Here is a 25623-nt window from a genome sequence, read left to right as displayed (position 1 = left end):
CCCAGAGCCGGTCTGAGCACACATTGGGTCCCAGATCACTATGGTTTGGCATTGGGGGAAAGAGGCCATGGCAATGGCATTGGGACACATTTTGCCCTGAGCGACCATGCAGGGATTTGGTGGTGGGCGGGAGAAAGGGGTATAGTGTGCTGGGGAGTTGCTGGTGGTAGGGGGGAGAGGGGATAGTGTGCTTCAGAGATGCTAGTGGGAGGGAGGAGGGGGGACAGTTAGTGCACTTTGTTTAATTAAAACTGTTGAACTTCATCAATGCGAGGACGTGTTTATTAATGAACGTGAATGTCACACGGTGGAGCATGGCTTGTGCAAGTTGAATGTTTCAAAAGTAGCAGTCTATCAGTGCCTGCCGAGCCAGTCTTCCATTCCGCATGTCCTCTCTGGCAACGCATGCAGTTGCCTCCGCCACAGGTACTGCATCCTCATCCTCTGGGGTGGCATGTCCACGCAATTTCTCTGTAGGCAGATATTGTGCAGCATGGCAAACGCAAGCACTATTCTGCCCACTTTCTCAGGAGTGTACACCAGTATGGTCAAGGGAGTGGAAATGCACCTTTAGGGGGCCAAAGGTACGCTCGATGCACACACAGGTCTTGCTGTGAGCGGGGTTGTAGGCAATTTCCTGTGGTTTTTGTGGATCACACACATGGGTCATTAGCACGGCCAGCTGCGGGTATCTGTAGACACTTGCATGGGGGGGCACATCCAATAGTCACATTGCAATGTGTGGTGGTGGCCTTACACAGTATCAGGGGGCAATGGACGTCATGTACATGCATTTGAAAAACAAAGTGAGGTCTGGGATTCTCTCTACCAGCTCGAACACAGCCCAATGACCTGTTCTTGGGTCAATAACCCCTGGGAGAGACTCTACCAAGTCTTTAACTCAATGTCCCTTTCACATAGAAGAAATATCCCCGCATATCAGTCATTGTCCTGCCCAGGGGCAGTCCAGCGAAATGCTAGGCAATTCTCCTCTGAACAAGAGTACCAACAGCAACTCCATATTCATGTTTCAGCCTTTTTGGGCATCATCAGTGAAGTGAAGCTGTGACTCTCTAAGAACAGTGAGAAAGGGGTCCACATCTGGATCGCCCTGGTTACTTAGGTTGAGACCCTAAGTTAATTTATGCAAAACAAAGGGGGTTCTGGGAATCTCTCTACCAGCACAAACACAGCCCAATGACTTGTTCTTGGGTGAGTAACCCCTGGGAAAGACTCTACCAAGTCTTTATCTCACTGTCCCTTTCACAGAGAAGACATTTCCCTGCATATCAATCTTTGTCCTGCCCTGGGGCAGTCCAGCACAAAAATACTAGGCAATTCTCCTCTGAACAAGAGTACCAACAGCAACCCCATACACGTGTTTCATCCTTGTTGGGCATCATCAATGAGGTGAAGCTGTGCCTCTCAGAGAACAGTGAGCAAGGGGTCCACGTCTGGATTGCCCTTTTCACTTAGGGTGAGACCCAACATTTATGCAAAACAAGGGGGGGTCTGCGAATCTCTCTACCAGCATGAACACAGCCCAATGACCTGTTCTTGGGTGAGTAATCCCTGGGAGAGACTCTAACAAGTCTTTAGGTCACTGTCCCTTTCACAGAGAAGAAATTTCCCTGCATATCAGTCTTTGTCAGTGCCAGTTCCTAGGAAATGAAAGAATGGACAGTAGATTTAGCAGGCAGGGCACAGCTGTCCGGATGTTAATCCTGCTCCCTATGTCATCCTGTATTGTGGCGAGCATCTCAGTTATGGTCTCCCTGTTGAGGCGGTACAGGGTCACCAACTGGCTGTCAGTGAGGGTCCAAGGTGAGGGCCTGAACCTGGGGATAGGTGCACACCTTGCTCTGGCTCTCCTGCCCCCCATGTACTCCCTGTGCCCTTGGCTGCTTGTCATGCATCTCTACTTCCAGGTTCCAGGTGCGGCATGAGCAGCGGCATGTCCCAGCACACACTGGCTAGTGGTAGCATGGTGTTGGAATCAGTGTTTGGGGATGGCGTGTGCCTTATGTAGCTCTCTTGAGTGGATTGGGATCAAGTGTGGCTTCATTTCTGCCACCAATGTTCCTTTACCTTACCCGAATGCTTGGGAAAATTTTACTATGCTGTGGGCAGTATTTGCACTGGTTTTCGGTGCTAACAATACTGTACATGGACTCACGATGTGGCAGTGATTGCGCTCCATGTTGTCGGCACAGATTCCGCTGGCTGTAATTGCGGCGGCTGTAATAGCACCAGCTGTTTTTACAGTCAGCAGAATTTGCCCCGGCTTGTGATCCAGAAGAGCGGTATTGGCGTCGCTAATTCTGTTACTGCCACATTTAGGGCTTACCGCCCAACTCATCGTGAGGCCGAAGGAAAAACCCACCTTCAAAGACAGACAATGTGGATGGGAGAATCAGAGTAACAAGGGTGAAAGAATGATCAGATATCAATGCGGATCCCATTCTATATCTCAGATATTTCCTAGTACATGTACCAAAAGCCACACCAGTGTATTGTAGAAAAGGGTCCTTGTTCCCTCCAAACATCTTTGAGTTACAACCTCTGAATTCTTTGTTTGAGAGCTTTAGCGGAGGCTAACTAACTCTGTGTAAGATGTTTACTTCTATCTTCAAGTGGTGACGATGCCTTGTTAAAATCAGCTAATAATATTATATCTTGGGAGGCAAAGTGTGCAGTTGAGAGAAGACATTAATCACAAAGCCATCTTGGCCTACATTAGGGCCATACATATTAGCTATCATGTAATATGTCCGAATGTATGCTGTAATATATAGAAAGCAACCATTTTCATCCACTTTCCTTCCCACAAATTTAGAATTTGAAATGTTATGAAAAACTACCAGTGACCCTCCTTTTGTTCACTGCATGTGTGTGAAAAAGATGTGTATAGAACCGAACCCTGAGCCTTTGTTTATCTGAGTACTGTATAAGTGTTTCTAGAAAAGGCACAATTTCCAGTTTCTCCCTGGTGAGATGGTGTTCCAGAATTAGGATCCATAATATGTTATGGTAATGATTTGAATCTTATTTCTGTGGAGAAACCTGCACTCTGTTTAATATTGCATTAGTGTTACTGGTGTCCCACATAATACAAACTTTGAATTATTATAATTTCTTTGTAAAGCCCTTACCCTGTTGGTACCACCCGCCCTTGGTGAAAACTACCAACGAGTCCTACAGGTTTATTGACCATGGGAAAGACCGAGAACACTCCCAGAGAACTAAACAGGTTGTAAGTGTTCGCTAAGACCCTCTTAAGGATTCCAAGTGGCGAAAATCCCAGATGGGGTAACCCAAGGCCTTGGGCAGACCCTTAAAAGATTACTTGCTGATTGACCGCAATAATCACTTCATACTTTAGGTTTGATAGTAAGGTATACAGAGACACTTTTAAAGAATAATGAAACCTCTACCCCAACAGGGATAGGATGACGATGGTGATGACCACTCCTATGCTCTGACTCTCGATGGTAGGCTTCTTTGTGGGGGAATACTGCCCCCCCCTTGATCTACATCCAGTTGTAAAATGTTCAGGCATTAGTTGCAGAAAGTGATCTTATGTTGTTTGCCTCTCCACTTCCTGTTCTCATGTTTAGTGAACTAGAAGACAATCATGTTTAAAATCTGATGTACTTTCATGTATATATTGTTACCCACTCCATCATCACTGAAATTGTAAATGAAATGAATACTTACAAGTGCCTTATGTTTTTAAGATGTGATGTATTGACTTCCTTAAGACATGTTGTGTTAATGATAACATTTATTTTAACAGTACTTACCTGGATTTCCAGATTAGTCTCTATCTCTCTATTTGTATCAGCTAAACCTACCTGGAAATAGATAGAGAGAGCACTCAGTTATTTGTTTGAAGTGTGCACCCCGGGGTTCCTCCATTATCTTTTGGCTAAACAAGATGAAACCATATAAAATGACTATCATTTCCAGTAAGATGCAGTAATTAACTTCTGAGGCTATTGCTCAATTTGTGGCCTTGGTCTCACATAATCTAGCTAAGTATGACACAGCTGATGACCTGGCAGATGTGTTCAATACTACGTGGCTAAGGCAGTGAATCGGTTGCCTCTTTGAAAACTCAGGGACGTCATTTAGGGGTCGCCAGAGGTTTTTTTGGTAATGCAAGCTCATGGGCTGTGGCCAGCACAATGTGGCTCTTTACTTCTGGAGTGGCTGGCTTTCTTGTTCAGGCCCCTTAAAAAAAAGAAGAAAAATAAGAACAGGAGTGCCAAAAGTCTAACACTTTCAGCACTGACCCTAAATAAGAAAGAATAGGAATACCAAATAATTTCTGGAATTCTATACAATAATTGCTAGACTCATTAAAGGTTTATTTCAGGCACACTTCAGGGGGGGTGAGTCACTGATTTAGTCTGTTCTTAAACGCCTAAACTCAGCCTTTCATCCTTCTGAGGTCGATAATTGAGTACCATCACATGTTGGGGGATATTGTGTGTATATTTTTTCTGTATAAAGCGCCTAAGCGTAAGTGCCATATAATAACACATCATTATCATTTGGTCATGGACGTCTGCTTGCAATCACAGTAATTTGGTAATATGGGCCTATACACACTGATCTTAATGATACATATGGCGATCCATCCTTGTATGAAATATACATCACATTATAGTGATATCGTAACCATATTTTTCGTAGTGTACAATGCTATGTGATGCCACTTCCAGTTTTGTCAACGGGTGAAAGGTTGTGTTTCATCTCTTCCCGCGATATCACTTCTGGGTAGGGTCAAATTACATCACTTCCTGTGATGTAATCAGGGGTCAAGAGTTGTGTGATGTCACTTCCACTACCCCTGGTATTTTGTTGAAATGATGTCCCTGCTCAGTGCGTTTCTAAAAAGATCTCTGAATCATGGTACTCTTCTGAAGTCTGTGGATTAAAAGTAGCTAAACATAAGGCCTACGATGCATGGCTTAAATTTAATTCTGTGTCGAATATGTGAACCTTATGTTCTGCCATCTAAGAATTATAAGTGTGCTTTTATTCAAGCCAAAAAAGCATAATATGATGAAAGGATTTCGAATTCTAGCTCTGACACAAGAGAGTTATTTCAAATTCTCAAAGAACAAAAAAATCCATTCCCTTCTGCAACAAAACTCACAAAGGACAAAGCATGGTGCATGGCAATCGAGGAAAACATGGTAAGAAAAGTACAGATGATCAGAGATAATATCTCTAGTAAAAGCACTAATCTTGAGAGAATAAAACCTAAGACTGTTGTACCAGTGATTGACACTTCTAAGTTCAGGTTTGTTTCAGAATCTCAAATCTCCAGTATTATAGACTGACTTAAGCCCACTTTCTTCAAGGTAGATGGTTTTCCTATGGTGGATGTTAAGTCATGTGCGCCGTCCTTGATTAGTATCATTACTAAGTTTGTTAATACATCTTTTGCTGAAAGTCCTGTACCGGGTAGCATTAAATGTGCTTAGATTTCCCCGCTTCTAAAGAAGCCAAATCTGGAACCTAGTAATCGTGCCAACTGGAGGCCAAAAACAAATGTTTCTATCTTGCACAAGATCCTTGATCATCTTTTCTACCTTCAAGTCCAGGAATTCTTCACTGCAAATAACATCTTAGGTCAACATTTTTATTGTGTTATTGTATTATGAAGTGTGTAAGGTTGACAATGTTCTACCAAATGCACACCAAACATGAGAAAAAAATGTATATATACTTGTCTACAGGTTATTACACTCTGTTTCGATTTCAGTGGCTGCAGACAGCTGGAATAACACCATCCCGACTAATCGGTAAACCAGAGTGTTCAGTAGTGAAGCTACCGCTAATGAGTTTAAAGTGCTGGGTTGGGTTGCACAAGAGTCATGCAACTGTCCTGCATTGTATAAAATCTTCATGAAACCGCTGTTCGATTTGCTAATATACACCAACTACGCAGCTGATACTCAGTGCTTAATTCCACTCTCTCGCAACTACGGTTTGGCCTTAAATGATGCTAAAACTGAACATATGATAGTAGAGACAGTGGCTTCATTAAAGAATCTTGATACAAACTATAAGGAATTTGTGATTGCAGGTTGTACCATAACTACCCTGCCTAAAGTTAAAAATCTTGAAGTTGTTTTTGATCAGGAAATGAATATGAAGGCCCATGTGAATAGCCTGGTTTCCTATTCCTCCTATTACATTATGATTTTAAGACAAATAAGACCTTTCCTTAAACATAAAATCTGTGCCACAATTGCAAGACCCATCATCTTCACTAAACCGGACTACTGTGGTTGCTGCTTCAGGGAAAAGGCAAAGGCGAACTAGCCAAACTTTAAGTTATTCACTGCTGGGCGTGCAGTTGAAGGCATGGCTAAGAGAGAACATATATCTGAAGCCAGTCGGGTGCTCCATTCGCTGCCGGTGTCTGCAAGGATTACCTTCCACCCTTGCTGATGGACGCATAAATGTCTATATGGTCAAATTCCAGCTTATCTCTCAGAAATGCCGCCCTGCTTGTCTAATAGAAGGACTTGAAGAGCAAACAATACCCATTTCCTGTTTGTGCCAAGAGCAAAGTTAGTTGTCAGTCAGGGTGCATTTCACTACTCAGCAATGAAATGCTGGAATGCTTAACATCCAGATTTGAGGGGCTGTGTCTCACTGGATTGGTATAAACGTGACTTGAAGACCCATTTATTTGGATGAGCACCCTCTAGACTATCCTGCTGTGTCATTGTTTGTCTGGAATACTTAAGTTGTGTTATCTGCTTTGTTATGTCTTGTTAGCGCTCTAATGCCTCTGGGCTTTGACTGTCTTTAGCACTATACAAATTATGACTAAATAAACCAAGGCATGTCTCTGAGAGCATTAATCAAGAGTTTTAGAGAATATAAAAATAGCTGTGACCAGTGAAAGATAAAAGCAGTGATCAAGAAGTATGCAGCCACCACCGCATCCACTTCAGCCATCTCTCTTTATCAAGTCTTACAGAATGGGTCCTCTTCCTATGGGCTTATCACTAGAGGAAAACTCCCCCAGTTCAATGTGCATTTTAGCAGCAGCAGTAGTGTGCTTACGTCAGCCCGTTGTTTGCTTGTGGGCAGAGTAGCAGGAAATCTGAGGGTTTGAGATGAAATCCGAATGTCTCTGCCCAAGCCATACTGGACAGATTTTTCAAGGAACACCTTCTTGTCCTCTCATACCGGACGGGTCTAACTCTAGGCTGGCAGATTCTGTCTCAGTATTTAGTTCAAACCCATTCCTCCTATACACAGCAATCTCACAACTTCAAAGGACATCAGATTAGACCATTAGGCCTGGGGATGCTGGAGAATGCTGTCTTTGTAGGCCATCTTAATCTAGCTTCAGTTCAGCAAAGACATGGTGGTTGTGGCATCCTGCTTGTTTCCATGATAACATATGCATGGGTCACAGCAGGATGGGGGTAGAAAGAAGGGGAGGAGGTGATGAGGCAGAGTAAAAAGAATGAAGAACGATGTAACAACAGTACACTGTGTCCATGTCATTATTAACATAAAGAGGTACGGATGTTGTCCACTGGGGACACAACAACGGTGACAAAGAGAGTGTGAACCGTGATGTGTCCTCCACTGATGAACCCAGTGACAGGGGCACCCTATGCTGCCACGGTCAGGAGCTTGCACCGCTATCTGCGGCACCAAGAGGCAGGAGAATGTGCTGCAATGGCCCTCCCATATGCCCCTGTGATTGGTTCCATAAATAATGCAGCTGCTAAAAAGGGAGTGTCGGTGTATGAACATTGCCATTTGTTTCTATATGGGAAACAATTCACTATCATTAGGGACCATCAAGCCCTCACAGCAATTTATGTGAAATCCAAAACCAAGATGCCACCATGAATAGATCAATGGCGTGTATGACCGCAGGAGTATCAATTTGACATTCTTCACAAGCCAGGCATGGACAATCTTCCAGCTGACTTCCTGTCCAGACACCCTCTCCCCTAAACATAGGATGTGCCCACACATCAAAGGCTGTTCATTATATTAATTATGTAGTTCACAATCCTCGTCTCAGGAGGAAGTGTTTGTGTAGATTAAAACACAAGCGTTATCTAACAGGTGGAATTTTTTTATCCAGGCCAGAAGGGTCACTACTGGACCAGGAGTACAACATGCTACAGACATTTCCACTTATAAAAGACTATCTCTACATATCCCCACAGGGTCTGCCTCTCAATGACAATAGAAATCTAACTCCATCTTCTCTGCAAGAAGAAGTAATTGAGTTGGCACATTCAGGCAATAGGGGAATTGTATCAACCAAGAGGTTGCTGAGACAGAAGGTCTGATTCTACAAAATGGTCTCTGAGATAGAACTTGGGATAGAAATGTACACCATCTTTAAATCGGTAGCACCAGTGACATTCCCGGAACCTCTCAAGGTGACAAACCTGCTCACAAAGGTCTGGAAAGTGGTGGCCATCGATGTTATAGGACCACTCTCTAATGGTTATGTGTTGGTGGCCATGGATGAGATGTCACGGTATTCAGAAGTACAGTGGTTATCTTCCACAGGAGCACAGTCAGTGATTCCTGCTCTTGGTAAAATGTTCGCTGACTAAGGAATCCCGAGCATTGTAGTCTGACAAGAGGCCCCCATTCAAAGACATTAATTTGCACTATTCGCTGAGTATTTATAATTTCACCATAAGAGCATCACCCCACTGTGGCCTCAGATCAAGGGCACCGTATAAAGATTCGTGACCAACATTAAGAGAACACCTGAAGTGTGCAACAACACAAAAGAGTAATTTATGCAGGCTATTTACAGCTTACTCTGAGATTACAAAAACACCCCTCACAGTACCACAGGTGTCTGCTTGCCTGAACTAATGTTCCACTTAGAGGTCTGCACCAGAATACCTCATGTGTTAGTTGAGCAGAATGATGGTGACATAGTCAAAAGAGCACAACAAGCTGATGAGGTCTACACAACGAAAATGAATGACTCGCTGGATCAATAAATAAAACATTAAAACATTATAACGGTTGATACTGCAGATGATGACGCAAAGGAGTGAACTCCTACCAGTACGAGACAAGCTCTTGCAAGAGCTAAGGAAGGCCTGCTCTAACACAGGAGTGACTATTGTTCCTGATTCTAAAATACAAGTAAAGACACAAAATTGAAGTAAATAAATATAGTTTTCAGTGCAGCAAACGTGATAAACTGACAAGTCAGTCTAAAAGAGTATTGTCACTGCCATTAAAATGTCAGAGGCAGATACCTCCACCGCCATGCCTACAATGTTTTCCTCACCCCATGTTGGTCGTCCTGAAGTCCTGCATGATGCGGACAACTGCAAGCAGTGCCACCATTCAACATTACTGATTTAGCAATTTGGGGACTTAGTGTGCCAGATGCATGAAGTATTTCTATGTTCATCTAGAAACAATGGCTAAGTGCGATGACCGGCATATGAAGGGACTTCTGATGCACCCCATTGGGCCTACAGTGTGTGATGTGATATATGAGATGGTAGAGGAAGCCAAACATTTGTTAGTAGGGCTCATGGATTGCCTAAATGCATACTTTGTCCCACATAGAAACATAGAATATGTAAGACTTGTGTTTCCCACTACCATTCAAGCAGAAGGAGACATGTTAGATCGTTTTGTAATGAGGCTGCAAACAAGAGTAAAGCACTGTGATTTTGACAATTGCTCAAATGAGGAGCCCCTCTGCCAGGGCTGGACTGGGAACCAAAAGTGGCCCTGGAATATTTTTTCAAAGTGGCCCCATATTTCACCCAGCGAGCGAGCATAGCGTGTGAGCCCAACTCTTCTATGAGCGGATTCAGAGTATCCCCCAAGAAAATGAAAATGAGTCAAAATGAGTGCATTTAAAGCAGCTTTTAAATATATATGGATTAAATGGTCATCTTTTAAATAAGTTACCAACAAGTACATCTTCAATGATAGAGGGACAAACCACAAGTGCAATATCGGTCTGAATAAAAGTAATCCTGGAGAGGTTATTTTCTCTCATTGTAGTCATGCGTTGTTTTTCAGGGCACAACTAGAGGATACAAGTGGGTGGGCACACTTTTTTCCGAGGGTGGCTGCTACCCTGCTTGGGTGTTTTTGAGTCCGGAAAACTTGCTCAAGTGTTTGACTACAAGGATTTCACCTAGGTTATCATGTACCAAGTGCAGATGCTTACCCACAAGACCACATAACTGGGATTTTGTTTTACTAGGTATATTTCACTATAGATTGTTGGGATTAAAAGGTGGGCACCTTTTACACTTTGCCAGCGTACTTATGGGAAAATCTACCCTCTCATGTCATTTTTCTGGTGTTGATTAATGTTTTTTTAATGCCATTGCTCTTTGGTGTGATGCACTTTTTTCTAAGGGGAAAGGTCAATTGATCCAAACATGTATATTTCCCTTTAAGTTATGTACACTTACTGTGCGTATATTGATAGGTGCCAGCTTTTGATATTTGCGATCGGGCCAGAAGTCCCCACACCTAGTGATGTGAGGGAGCCGTACGCATCTCCTAGTTAAAACACCTCATTTTACTCCACATTTTGCAGCAGTAATGGGAAAAAAAGCCATATGATTTACAGGAAGATATAAAGATAACATCTCAGCAGCAGTCACCTAACCTTCTCAGTTGCCGTTGCAATGTTCTGTTATGGGATCCCCTGCTTCGCCTTTCAATTCCTGCATCCTGCCAAACAGTTGTGGCCGGCTCACCCCATCCAGTGAAGGCTCAGGGGGTACATTGATAAGGGTCCCTTCTCATTTTGTCTGCCACCCCAAAATAAAGCCTCTCTCCTGATATTGCCATATGGGTAAATGTTAACAGTGACAAAACATATACTGGACGTCTCATTGTATTGGTCTCCTGCCTTACTCATGGCAACGTGTTTTTAATGTAACTTCCTATGATACCTGTGTGTATTAAAGACTTATTCTGTGATATAAGTTTCTGTAATATCACGGGTCACCATTCATGCAAATAAGGGGTCCCGCACATCTTATGTAGTCCAGGGCCCAGAAAATCCTAGGGCCGGCCCTGGGCTGGGTAATAATTGTTCATGGAAATATTTTATGCAAAATGCTTTGTCGAAAGGGCTATGTTAACAACAATTCACTAACAAATGTACCTACACACTTGGGCGTCATTACTAGTCTCAGTACCAGAAAAGAAAATGTAAAGCTTGTGTCTATCAGTCTTTTTTTCAATTTCCTTTCAACCAACTCCAAGATGTCATATTGCCTTCACTCCGTCTGCGTAATGTTGCCACCAGGAGTATAATAGGTTAGAGAAGACTGAGGGTTAAGTAATGCAGTGTACAATAGATCTAATTCTAATGAAACCCGTGAGATGCATCAGTCCTCTCACACAAGCAGCTCAGTAATGAAGTAGGAGTCAGTAAATCAGACAGAGACGCATGAACTTTATGTTGTAGGTCAGGTTGCATGCACCTCAAAAGACGCCAGTCACCCTCAAAATCTCAATGAGATGGATTCCCCATTATACGATGTGCTCGGCCCTCAATAAACACCTCAGCATCGACATTACACACTCTTCTGCTCACATTATCATCTCACTCACATCTAAACCTAGGTGACCCTGACTGCATCTCTGATCTGATCCTCACACAGTTCTTTTGTAAAAAGACTCCTGATTGCACTACCACGGTATGGAGACAACACAATTAGCAAGTCAATTACAAAGAAAGCCAACTACCTATTAAGTCCCATTCAGTGACATCTAAGTCACCCTGAGGCCTCACGCACATAGACATAGAAGTTCCATTTATACAGAGCTTGCTGTCACCTTGTAATGACTTCTTAGCACTGTAAATACCAGCTAGTGCTGGCCCTCTTCGATAGCAATCATGTCATAAACTTCTGAACGATGAAAGGAAGAGTCAGCCCTGATAATAATCAAAAGCTCCATAAAACCCCTGATAATACCCCACTTGCAAAGCACTGCTGAACATATACAATGTGCAATATCAATAAAGCTCACAACAAGAACCTTTGATGTAATGCACAGCCCGGTGTATGTTCTGTTGGAACTTACATGATGAGTTGGGCTGTTATTAGGCTGTACAATAGTAAGCATTTTAAGCACCTCAGGAGAGTGAAAAACAGTCGTGCTTCAAACCTGTGGACTGCATGTAGATCGGTTGCACACGTCCCTCACTGTCCACCCTCCCCACAGCACGCCAAAGCACCCCAGGCAGGTTTCTGAGCCATAAACTCCATCTAGACACCACTGCCCACAACCACCCCATCTCTCCCTCGAAATGTTCCCTCTGATCACCTTTCTTGGTACAGAGAATCTTTGGGCAAGGACCTCCACTCCATTGACACAGGTGCACATGTGAATTCTATGCAGACCGTGCTCTGGCAAGATCAGCATCAGCTCCAGCCAGTAGTTTATAAGAACTTATGAGAAACGTAGTGAGATAATGGGAACAACACCAGTGACATGCTTATGTCGATATCTCAAAAAAAGTACGAGCATCAATAGAAAAGGATTTATCTCCGGTTAAACGAGCTGTTGCATTTAATGCCACAGTTTCCTCTACAGCTCCCCGTGCTGCTGGACAAGGAACCCACATGCTCTGCCAAAAGTCATACAATTTCACCCCAGGGCATTCTGGCTCACAGGCTACGTGGAAATCCAAGGCCTTATGCTAGATCTGGCATGCAGATGCCTGCTTCACGCCCTCCGACCTTCAGAATGCACCCACCGCTGCAGTGTGTCAAGAAAGGGTGCTGTCTACTGCACCACGAAAGGCAATGCATTAGAGAGCATTACATCATTTGAGCATTATATAATTTTTAAGATGAAATACAAACTTGTTGCAGGCTGACAACGGTCCTTTTATATGTCTGCAACACATCACCCTACTTCCACCCTCTGCCAGCTTCCGTGGCCATTCCCACAAGAAAGTAAATTTTCAGGACCCCCCCGGCCCCCAACCCCCACACCCACACTGCGCCAGCACTCCGCCAGGCGGGTCCTGACCTCCGCCACGTCTACACACATGGCAAGTGAGTGTACTGGATTTCAGAAGGCAGGCCAGAATAATGCGACTCACAGCGCTATGATCTTGAGTCAGTCATTCATTCTCCAGACTGGTGCAAGGACAGCCTAGTATGTGCTCCAGCGGCAGAGTGTGGGCGTTTAGTGAGGAGGGTGACGGTCCCCCAGGGAGAAGGTCCCTGCTGCTTGCTACATGTCAGACACTGGAAGTCAAGTGCAGCTTATTACTGAGCTGCAATTGCAAACATGCATCCCATAATTATCCAGGCTTTGGGAGTCTGCAGAGTCGGTTTTGTCTACGGCCCAATAACAGGGCTCTGGGGAATTATTTGAAGGCTGGCCAGGCAGCGCAGCAAGTTAACTTTACTGACGATCTCACACTGCACGTTGATGATATATATCTCAAGTCGAGATGCATATCATCAACGTGCAGTGTGTATGTCGCTTCTTACCTGACAATCGATCGATCTTGTGGCTTGCCATTGCCGGGCCTCATGCAGTCCGGACCAGCTGCCTGCCTGCAGTGCCTGCTAATGTGTGCACTCTGTGCAGCAGGCTGGGCTGCAGGTAGGGCACGTGCGGTTCCAATCTGGTGTCCAGCCCAGGAGGCCCTGCGCAGGGGCGGGCCCGGCCCAGCCCAGCTGCTGTGAAGAAAAAATGACGGTGCCTCTGCAGGGCACGTGCGGTTCCAATCTGGTGCCCAGTCCAGGGGGCCCTGCGCAGGTGCGGGCCCAGCCCAGATGCTGCCTGGGGAAAAAAAAAATGACGGTGCCTCAGCCTAGGTCAGTGGTGGCAGCCAATTCAAGGCAAACCACCCAGGCGGAGTCATGCGATGTGTAACACATGTATCCTTCCGCTCAAAAAGAGGCCCTACAGGCCAGAGGCCTACCGGGGGATGTCCCGGTGTCCCGGTGGGGCAGTCCAGCCCTGCCCTCTGCTCACAAATAATCATGGGGTGCAAATACTCTATGTTCCAAAAGAAGCTGCTGCAGAAAACAAGAACATTAGAAGAAATCCTGATGCTTGCATGCACTTCCATGGTGATAGACCTGCAAGCTGATTCAATGGAAAACATTAATATATCACATGCAACTCCTGCACAATGTACGGCAAGTAAATGTGGCAGTGAAACCAGAGAACACACACAAGCAAATGTGCTACAGATGCGGATATGACGTTCTGCATTAAGGAATATGCCTGGCTAAAGGAAATATCTATGATTTGTGTGATAGTGAAAACCACTTTTAATCAGTATGCATTACTTATAAACATTGAAATTGCATTTGTGATGCACAGGGATCAGTGAGAAACGCAGTGCCACTCTGGCAAGCAAGAAGAAGATCACCTGAACGATGACATCCTTCATCACAGCGAGCCAGGAGACCAGTGGACAGGCACCGAAGGTCGCCTTTCCATCAGGCACACCACCAGTAAGATCCCCAAAGGCCAACAATGCATCAAAGAATACGTTATTCTGAATCTTTACATCATCATTACGATTTTCTATCTTGAATCTTCACCTCGCTGTCAAGACCAGTCCAACTTATCATCCAGTTGGGAAGAGAAAACAAGGAGAAGTGCATGCAATAGGAAATCCAACAGCAATCGAGCATAGTACAACTCTATTTCTACACATGAATGGTAGCTTTCGAGAATTTTTGATTGATACCGGAACAACAGTAAATGTCATGAGTGAAGAGGCATACACAGGGCTGTGATACACCCATCATCTCAGATCAGCCACACATCAACAGAATGATCATATTCAGAGGCGCAGAAGGAGAGTCTGTTAGTGGTGTGGGTGTGTAAACATTACCATTTGTTTCTATATGGGAAACAATTCAACATCATCAGAGTCCATCAAGCCGTTACAGCAATTTACGGGAAACCCAACACCAAGATGTCACCATGACTCGATCGATGGGGTCTACAACTACAGGAGTAGTAGTTTGGCATTATTCAGAAGCAAGGCAAGGACAATAATCCAGATGACTTCCTGTCCAGACACCCTCGCCTGAACACAGGGTGTACCCAAACAAATAAAGCTGATCAGTAAATCAATTATGTAGTTCACAATGCTCTGAAAAAGGCCTTTTCCATGTCCACCATCGAGGCTGAGATGTCCTAGGATGAAGTGTTGTTGTAGATGAAAAAACTTTATCTTACAGGTGGTGCTTTTCAGCTATAGCAGAAAGGGCACTGCCGGACAAGGAGTACAAAATGCTACAGAAATGTGTACTTATAGAGGAAAATCTCTGCATGTCCCCACAAGGTCTACATCGGAAAGAGAATAGACATATAACACCATCTTCTCTGCAAGAAAAAGCAATTGAACTGGCACATAAAGGTCATAGGGGAATAGTGTGAACCAAGAGGTTTCTGCGACAGAAGGTGTGTTTCTACAAAATGGACTCCAAAATAGAACTGGTGTTAGAAAAGTGCACATCTGCAAATCCATAGCACCACAGACGTTGCCAGAATCTTTCAAGATGACGAACCTGATCTGGAAAGAGGTGGCTATCGATCTCTTCGGACAACTGTCCAATGGTAAATATGTGTTGGGGCCATGGATGAGATTTTGCAGTATCGAGAAGTACAGTAGATAGCTTCCACAGAAGCACAGCCCCTGATTCCTGCTCTTCACAAAATGTTGGCTGACTATGGAATCCCAAAAATGGTAAAGATTGACAATGGGCCCTCATTCAACAGACATGAGTTTCCACTAGTCGCAGAGTATTTATGGTTCCACCACAAGCGCATCACCCCACTGTGGCCTCAGGCCAATAGCACAGAGCAAAAATTCATGAACAACATTAAAAGAACACTTAAAGTGTACAACACCAACAAAAGGGTCCTTTATGCCAGCTATTTGCGACTTACTCTCGAATTATATAAACACCCCTCACAGACCACAGGTGTCTGCTTGTCTGAACTAATGCTAAACCGAGAGGTCCGCAATACAATACCTCATACCTCAAATGAGCAGAAGGTTGGTGAAATAGTCAGAAGAGCATGACAAACTGATGAGGTCAACAAAGGGAAAATGAAGGAACATGCAGACCGACAAAGAGGAGTCCAAGAATCTAATATACATGTTGGAGAATGTGCGCCGAATGCGGTCACACAAGGACATGCTTACATTTAACCCTAGCCCTTTAACAGTTACCATGATAAAGAGATTGATGCTCTCCCCTGAACAGCAGGGTTGTTCTATAACGAGGAATTCATCCTTTTTCAGGAGGATATACGCCTGACGATCCCATCATAGAGGAAGATTCGGTCTATCAAGATTCCGAAGACATTGGCTCTGAACACATGGGCAGGGACATTGACATGGCTGGAAGTAGCTGGAAGGACGGTTGTTAACCATACACAAGAAGTACGTTGTCTCAAAGGACAGTAAATAGACCCGTTTGTTAGATTGAAGAATTAGGGTAGAATTGTATATAATTATTTATGTAAGGAGGAGATGTAGCGTGTGTCCTGCTTCTATGACCACACACACCTGGGGCATAACAGGAAGGATGCAGAAGGAAGGAGAGGAGTAGATGAGGCAGAGTTAAATGAATAAATAATGAGGTAACAACGGTAAATCGTGTTCGTATCTTTATTAATGTAAAGGGGTACCAGTGTTGTTCACCGGGGCCGAACAGTGATGCTTCTTAGCCTGGCAAAATCAGTACAATTTGAGGGTGACATAGCAGGACGTGCATAGCCTGGTTGAGCTATGGAATGTGTGCAAACTCAAGCCTCGTTTACTATACCAACTGCCCTAAAATCGCCACACTGTTACTAGGAATGGGCTTGTTTCCATCTACCCTCTGAGTTCGGTTCTTGCCACTCAGTTAACATGGTCAGTTTCCAGTTTGACCAAGATGGCTAATGTAATGGATCGCAGAAAGGGCAATCTCACTGAGCATAGCACCCGGAGAGCTACATCAAGGAGTGCTGGCTTCTACGCTGCAAGTGTTACCTCAATGGGCACATATGAGCCAGGGCATCACCTACCCCATCAATGACATAGATATCACACATCATAACCAACCAGGCTCAGGATCTGTACTATGAACTTTATAATACACTAGGTCAGGGTTTGGTCGAAATGGTCCAATCAGTCCAACACTCTATGACCAATAACATAATGGACATGCATCTAAACATTAAAACCCATTCCTGTAAAAATGTTTTTGAGAAAATAATCTGCATCATCTGTGATATTATGCTCAGGCTTTAGAGTAAGTCTCACTTTTTCTGCCATAGTTGCGGAGCTTTAATTAAATGAAGAAAGTGCACCAACACCCGGAACACCACACTTGCACGCTGAGCAACTTCCTGAAATTACATGCAAAACTGTTACTTTGCTCAGCAACTTATTTAATATGTGTTCCTGCAATACGAATGAGCCCTGTTAATTAATTTATTAGTAACACTTTAATAGAGTGTCAATGCCAAGAGAGGTGTCCAAGAACAGTGTCCGGGTTTGCAGCGTACTGTGCATATGCTGATAGTTGCCTAGAAACGTGGATGGAAAAGCAAGTTACAATGTACATTTCCTTTCTTTCAGGCCTATAAGTGGACGCAACAAGCAAGCGTATATACATTGCCGTAGGCTACAGGCAGCGTTGCATAGTCGCTGGGTACTTGACGTGAAGTGCTAGAGTGGTGTCGATAACCTAAACAGAGATCAAACAATGGTTGCAAATAAAGCCAAAATAAAACATCTGTTGTGGGAAAATGCACCACACAGACACTTAAGTGATCGTTCTGCTTTTGTTTCTAATATAGATTACGAGTATGGAGGCAGCCATGCCCTTAATAAGGGACCCGTAACGGGAACCTCGTAATAGGGCATCCCGTAATAAAGGGTGCCGGTCCCGTACCGTCACCCTTCATTACGGGAGCACCTGCATCGCAATGCGGCCCTATATCTCAAAATGGCTAACCTCCTACAAGGACAATTTGCAGGTCAGCTTTTTGTTTCCACAACTTTGGGTTTAATTTAACAGACGTGTTTTGTCTTTTAATTTCAGTAGTGCTAAGGGGGCATTGTTCATGGCAAGGCATAAAATAAATGTTTGTTGTAAAAGGGAAACATCCTAGAGAAATACATCTTCACCGTACATTGCCCAAGAATGATGGTGAATTCTGAGGGTACTGTTAGTGACAGATATAAACTTTCACCAACATTACTCCTGCATTATTACTTGCACAGCATTACATGATGTCACACTCCAAACAGCCACAAGCAGGTAGGCAGTCAGGCCAATGATATGTGTATGGATGGGCAATGGACAAAGTATTCACAAGACCTTGAACTTCGAACATGAAAAGATAGGTGTGAGGGTAGGGAGAACAAACCAAACACTAATTTCAAGACTTTGAATTAATATGTAATAAACTTAAAACAATGATTTACTAATATATGTGGATCATTTCTGGTTAAGCCATAAGCCATGTTAATAAGAGGTGATCACATATTTAAAGCATGACCACATCCGATGGTAGCGCCTGCCTGTGATGCTGTGAGGAGAGATCTGGCAGTCTTGGTTAGCAGCCATATGAGGGTTATGTGATGTCAATAAATGCAAGAAGTTAATATTCTCTATGTTCCAGGTTACCAGTAATATCCATAATTTAATTGCAAGACCCTATCTCTGTATTGGCGACATATAACATTATACCCCTCAAAACATCTGCAACCTTTGAACTCAAGAACTTAGAGGTTTCATAAGATTCCAAAAGAGCACAAACCCCCAACAATCATGCATTCACCACTTTTCGTTTTGCTCTTCAAAGAGATAAGTACCCAAGTATCAATGTGTACATTGTTTTATTTAAAAGCATTGTACAGGTATTTAATTTCTTCTGTATTGATGTACATGTATATTTATTCATAATCAGTATATTAGCCATTACAGCTTTTATACTATTCATAAAATCAAAATCACATTAACAACATATTAAAAAACAAATCTGGTATCACAAATAGATCAATGATGGAACCTGCATAAAAGATCAGTAACAGCAAATTCAATTATGTTTACATGATAGCATAAAATGTGAAACATATACAATCAATAGAATAAAGTCAATATACAAAATATCTAACATGTCATCTAGATTTACCCACAGATAGTCAAATGCTATATAAGGGAAAGAACATTGGGCCTCATTACAACTCAGGCGTTAAGGGTTAACGCCACCGTTAACCCTTAACGCCTGATTCTGATTTTAACGCCTGCTTTTAGCAGGCGTTAAAATCCATGGCGCTAACCTGCCATGGTGCTAATTACGCCGCCGTAATTTACGGCGGCGTAATTAGTGCCTTCCCCACTCCCATTATGCCCTATGGGGCAAAAATGGGAATGGGGAAGGGAAAATGGGAAATGGGGATTTACCGCCCCACTCACCTTGGAATGGGGCGGTAAATCCGCCATCCACCATGGTGTAAACAGAGTTTACACCATGGTGGTAAAGTTGATGCACTTAGCACCAAGGTTGTAATGAGGCCCATTGTCATTTAACTACCTATCGCACATAGCATCACTATTTTCCTGGCTAGTAGTGTCAATGCCTGAAGAGTGCATCGCCACATACTGCAATGACTGTGAGCTTTCACATACAATCGTTAAGACTCCAACAAAGCTAGGGATCAAAATTAGTATTCATTTACCAGGTTCAAAGACCAGTTACTGGGTATCCATCAACCTCTGTTAGGCAGGAGCTACCTCTGGGGAACCTGAAGCTAGACGTGCAAGATGCAAACTCTAATTTGTTGTCAATTATATTTGATCCAATAAGCTTTAAAGGTCCAGTAGGTGTGTCCTTAATTCTCTTAATTGTAGGTTTAATTCCTAAACCTACACAGTTGATATCATATAGCTATGTTCGTATGGCACTGCTTTTCTAGGGAGTCAACATTAGCTCCTGGTAGCTGTTGGTTTCAAGCTAAGCAGGCTCCCCTTAGCTATAACTGGACGTCAAACAGCTCATAGCTCCTGCCAATTTGGAACCTAAAAATCTACAAAGCCTTTTGTGTTGTGGGATGCCTTCCCTAGCTCGCATGACTTCCAGGGAGTTAACCCAATTGCATGTTATTCTCAGTCATTCTTAGATGATGTCATTCACTGGGAATTCTTTCATGTATAGTGGAGTATCATGAGGATCGGGATAATGCTTAATGCATTCTGAGCGTAGGGCATTACACGCCAAGTCAATTCTTATTTGCTCCCGATCTAAATCATGTATTTTGACTTTGAGAGCTTATTTATATCGTATGTGAGGGGTGCCAGTTACATTTGTCTCTATGTGGTGGTTCCAAGTGCAGAAGTCCCGGAGTAAAATTGCTCATGCTCCATAGAGAATCTTTTATTGTTAATGCTACACAATATAGTAATGTCGCAGGGGCAGCATGAGTGAGTTGCCATTATGGACAAACATTTTGTACTTTCAACAGACTTAATATGCTGCATATAAATACCCAACTGGGAGAGTAGGGCTGCAGCCCATAAAGGTCCTTATGTAAATAGCTTCCAGCTTCTTAATGCTTGGAAGGTATTTATGCACCCACATTTCAGCTCCGAATAGTATACTCAGGGGAATGTTAGACTTGTACACATCAACAACTGATTTTAAAGAGTAGCCAGTATTTTACCTAGCAAAGGCTAGGATACCTCCAAATGTTGGTAAGCCTTAACTTTGGCCTTATTAATTTGGACATTCCAATGTGGCTTGGTTTGAAAAATAGTGCCCAAGTATTCATATTGTGTAACACTGTGCAAATGCTGGGTACCTATTTGCCAATGATAACGCCTTGCCATGTTCTTATTTCCGCCTGAATGGAATGTCATGATTTTTGTTTTCTATAGTAGAGTTAATAGTAAGACATTTTTTGATGGAATACTTATGTTAATTGTCAAGCTGTAGTTTGTAGACCAGCTGTGGTGTAGTCCAACAATACTAAGTCATCTGCATGCCCCAACCCCATGCAGAATTGCTATAGGCGGCACTCAGCACATTCACATGAATGTGAGCACGACTTGGATTCACCAACAGAACCATTGTTACACAGAGAGGACCAACGTTCACAAGCAGATCTCAACCGTCTGCAGGGACAGATGACAACTGCATTACTTCTAAGAAGTTGGCAGACTCTGCAAGGTAGGAGGAGGATAATATGCTTCGGGGGTGGTGTCTGCAGTCTGCGCCCCCACCCTCTCAGCACAGGGCTCCAGTTCAACTTGTCACCAATGTAAAGCATACAGCTGCCAAGGAACTCAGACCAGGCTTAGAATGTAGTTTGTTTTAATATTCGTGTTGACAAGTACAGGTAAGTAAAAAGCAATAAAGTCTCATGGTAACATAGACACAAACACTGGCACATCTCCCTCAAGTGTCATTTTTGATTCACACAGGTGCCTCACTCTGACATTTTCCACTCACAGATCAATCATTACATTTAACTAAAATACAAGTGGATAAAGAAGACATATCCTAACAACATCCTATTTTATATGTCACAGTTGTGTCACGTCTGGGGGTGGAACCAAATCCCTGAGCTTGTGTGCTTGCTTCCTCTTTCCCAAACCCAGTTCCTTCATGGCAAGTAGCATATTTAAAAATGTTCCTGTGGTATTTGACCCTTCTGTGGCTTGGGATAACAGTAGGCCATGAAACAATAAATATCTTGCCTTCATATGCTTTGGGTAACCAGCCACCATTCTGTTCCTTTGCACAATGTAACCCTCATGCAACTTTTGAGCTGGAATTCCGGCAGATGCCATATTGTGTGGCCTCCTCCTCCATCTTGTTTTCCTCCTTTCCTAAATGTGTGTAAGCAATGCATCTAGTCTACCAGTGAACAGCAAATAAGCTAATGCTCAGGCCAATTGCTCCCAGTTGTGATGCTCCAGCCTTCATCTCCAACTAAACTGCATCTCTGAAAATTCAGGTGGAGAAATTGTTTTGTGATTCCAGTAGTGGGGTGCCTTCAGAATGTTACTAAGGTACTGCAGTCTGATGTTTTAGATCAATGCATTCTCCAAGCAATCAGGAAATCTTACACAATCAAGTTCTTCAGCACCTCTCTTATTTCATTACACTGTCCAAATGACTCCATCAAAATTCTAATTTGGATATTTCATTGCTCCTCATCAAAATGGCAAATGTTCAAGCTCCAGCCACAGAAAGGTTACTGGGATTATATTCAAGCTGGTTTATTTTACACAAACCAGTGGGATGGCGCCTTTTCATTTGGACAAAATATAGAAAGGGATTCTTCCATTGGTCTCCCAAGGCAATGTCCTGAGATCCCGTGACCTTCTGGACACATATTTGTTTATCCCAAATTCTCTGATTCCCCATACATTTATCAGAATTGTAGTTGAGGGTTTACGGTATACCGTGTACAGGACCAACAGTAGAGCTACCATGTTTTGCCCTCCATTTTGGCATGAATTAAACTGCTGACCGTCCTGGTTCCCATAATTATAATGCTTATGTCAAAACGATGTTGGTTCAACCTTACATGGATGACAATCTAATCCAGATATCGTATCCTTAGCATGTTCACCGCCACATTAAATTTTCTGCAATGTACTCAAGATCTATGCTTTTCTGGTCATTAATCAATATAGTTGCATTGTCTGTAGTGGCTTCCCCATCTCCTGCTTTTATTAGAGTTCTGTGTAGGACAAATCTAGGGCAAATCTCTTTCCCCATGAAGAAATTGCACAGAACATCAGCCTGCAGGACATCTCACCTTTCATTCCACACACAACCGCCAGAAGAGTTTCTGAGGGTGAAGGGTCTCTAAGTATCCACAATTTTGATAAATCTGTAGGCAAGGTTATATCTCCACTGAACGAGCAACTGCATTTAGAGGCATTGCTCTCTTTCCTCTCAGAACTTATAAAGACTGATATCAGACTCTCTCAAGCTCAAACCTGAGATGCAATTGTTGACACTCTGAGCCCTCTCAAAGTCAAGAACAACAGTATTGCCTCCTATTCCAGAGTTACATACAATATTACAAACCTCCTTGGGATGTTTTGCAAAATGGGGTTCTGTCAGAAGCTTGAGAGCAGAGATGTGCCCACAAAGCTGAGGGGAGAATAGTGCACAAAAGACACAATTGTAATGAGCCCTGAAGCCAAGAAAGCATAGGTAATAATTACAGGAAGGCAACAAAGGTAGTGAACAGAAAGGAGCACAGAGTACAAGTAAGACAAACACATTTGGTTCCCACTTGGGGTGTACACAGAAAGGGTGTAGAGTTTCCAACACAGTTAGGGGAAACTCTAACTTTCTGAGCTGGTTAGTATTACAGGGCCCCATTCCAAATGCTAATCAAAGGAGCTGCAGGAGTAAATGTTTGTGCCTGGACCCTAAGGCACGAAAAAGATACTCACAGGACTTAAGCCTGTACAAGTCAAGCAGAAACTGAACAATGACAGTCTCCTGAAACAGGAACAAGCACACTGTTAAAAATATGGCACAAGGCACAACACTGAATCGCAACAAAGGAAAGGGCCAGCAATTGCATGTTGGGAATCTTAGCAGCCAAACTCTGTAGAAATAAATTACACAAGCATATATGAGGACAAGATTCATAACAGAAATATCCGCGGAAATAATAGGAAGTCAGAGTAAGCAAGGTTCATGACAGAGAACCGAAAGAAAGAGCATATGCAAGAAGACAATAATCTGAGCACAAGGGTACAGGAGGCTGGAATTGCAGACTGGAAACTATGGACCGGAGACAAGGAACAAAAGAAAAAACTCACAACTGAAACTCTAAAATGCGATAACAAGAACTGAACTGCAGACTTGTAATGACGAATATAAGGAACTGTAACTATGGAATAACAAAAGTAGGACTGCACACAGATAACAAGGATATTCAGGACTGGAATCTAGGAAGTTAAAACTAAGTAACTATGGGCTCAGTTCCCCCGTTAGCAACAAACGATTGAGATGTTACAGTGAGGGGAGTTGAAAGGGAATCCCTACTTTGGCATTCCTTGTCTCAGTGGGGGAAACTTCCCCAATGGGATTCTGCTTGCTGTGTCCCCTAGAAAGGATATTGCGTAGCCTGTTCACTTTCCTAGTCCCAAAGTGGGTAGCTCCCCCTTGGGGAGAATTAAATAATTCCCTGGATTCATCACACCATCCTCTCAGAATATCTCCCAATCTCAAAATGTACCTCGGGGAATTTGATTAGCTCTGGGCTTTTTATTATTAGGTTTCTTTGCAACTAGTGACAACACCAAGTTGCCCTTTTTTGCTGCAGCCACAGGAATAAGGGCAGTTCTGGTTGGCTCTGCCTCCTCTTTAAGGGACCAGAAATCCCCTTTTTAGATTTCTCACAACTACATTGAAGCCTTTGATACTATCATAAGTGAGACGGGAAGGTGGTCTATTTAAATCACAGAAAAAGGTGGTTCCCCATTCTCCAACAGTTGTATATAGACAAGTAATGTATGTTTCCTCTGGTACTGAGCCTATTTGCCTGTCCAGTGTTCCCTTGAGAATCTTGCATCAAATACATGAGATGGCATGGAAATTGAACAGTTGAGACCAAAAGATCAGAGTGTGCCTCCCTCGCTAGTTGCAGCATTCCAAAGGTCCAGGAAGGCGTCATACTTGAATGTTCACAAACACCACTTGGCAGGGTATCAGAATAATGTGTTCACACCATTATGATGCCCTTCTTGTGGGAAGATTCTTGAGTCAGTTGTAACTCTGAAGGTACAATACACAGCAATTCAGGAGTCCTAGTGAAGGTAATTCCATCTTCCCCCCATCTATTCCAGAGCTGTTCCCTCTATATTACTGCCTGCAAACCATGTGCTGCCCTTGGCATCTCTCCATTCTAAAAATACAGTGTGGCAATTCCCTGTTGAGCTTTTAGATAAAGTGCTGTTACCGTTAATGTCAGGAACTGTTATGTTTTTGTGGCAGGTACAGCTGCAAAGCAGTTGTGTGAAATGTGGGTCTATTCATTACTCCTCTCCATTCTTTCATTTTTTGGAGAATGAAAATGATGTTCGGCTATTTTTCTATTATACTGCACACATCATCAAAGTGGATTTCTTACGAAGCTTGTCCATGTGGAGGCAAATTGTAACTCCACCCAGGTTGCCAGTCAGACTGCAGCCTGTCAGATGATCATGACAAGGAAATGGGACAAGGAGAGGGGAAAAGGGGGACGAATGGGAAAAGTCAGGAAGGCAAAAACGTACAGACTTAACTTAAAACATTCAAAACACCTTTGCAGTACACAGTGTTAATTCTGCGGCTCCCACTAATGTTCTAAAACTCATTATTGATATAAACCATGCTCCATTTGTACTCATAGCATTGGCATACTGCAACTGCCATCCATCTGGTATATACACTTTTAACCAGGGATGTTATTGTGCATACATCTAATGTCAAGTCACTGTTCAATTATAGATCACTTCAAAATGACTAGAAGAATTCATAAGTATTGTATTCATTGACTTATTTGTTGCCGAAACATGTTGCGACCACACGATCTTTGTCAAG

This window comes from Ambystoma mexicanum, chromosome 2q (assembly GCF_040938575.1).
Source record: "Ambystoma mexicanum isolate Mex_15411 chromosome 2q, UKY_AmexF1_1, whole genome shotgun sequence".
Classification (NCBI taxonomy): Eukaryota; Metazoa; Chordata; class Amphibia; order Caudata; family Ambystomatidae; genus Ambystoma; species Ambystoma mexicanum.
This window is presented reverse-complemented; position numbering follows the sequence as displayed.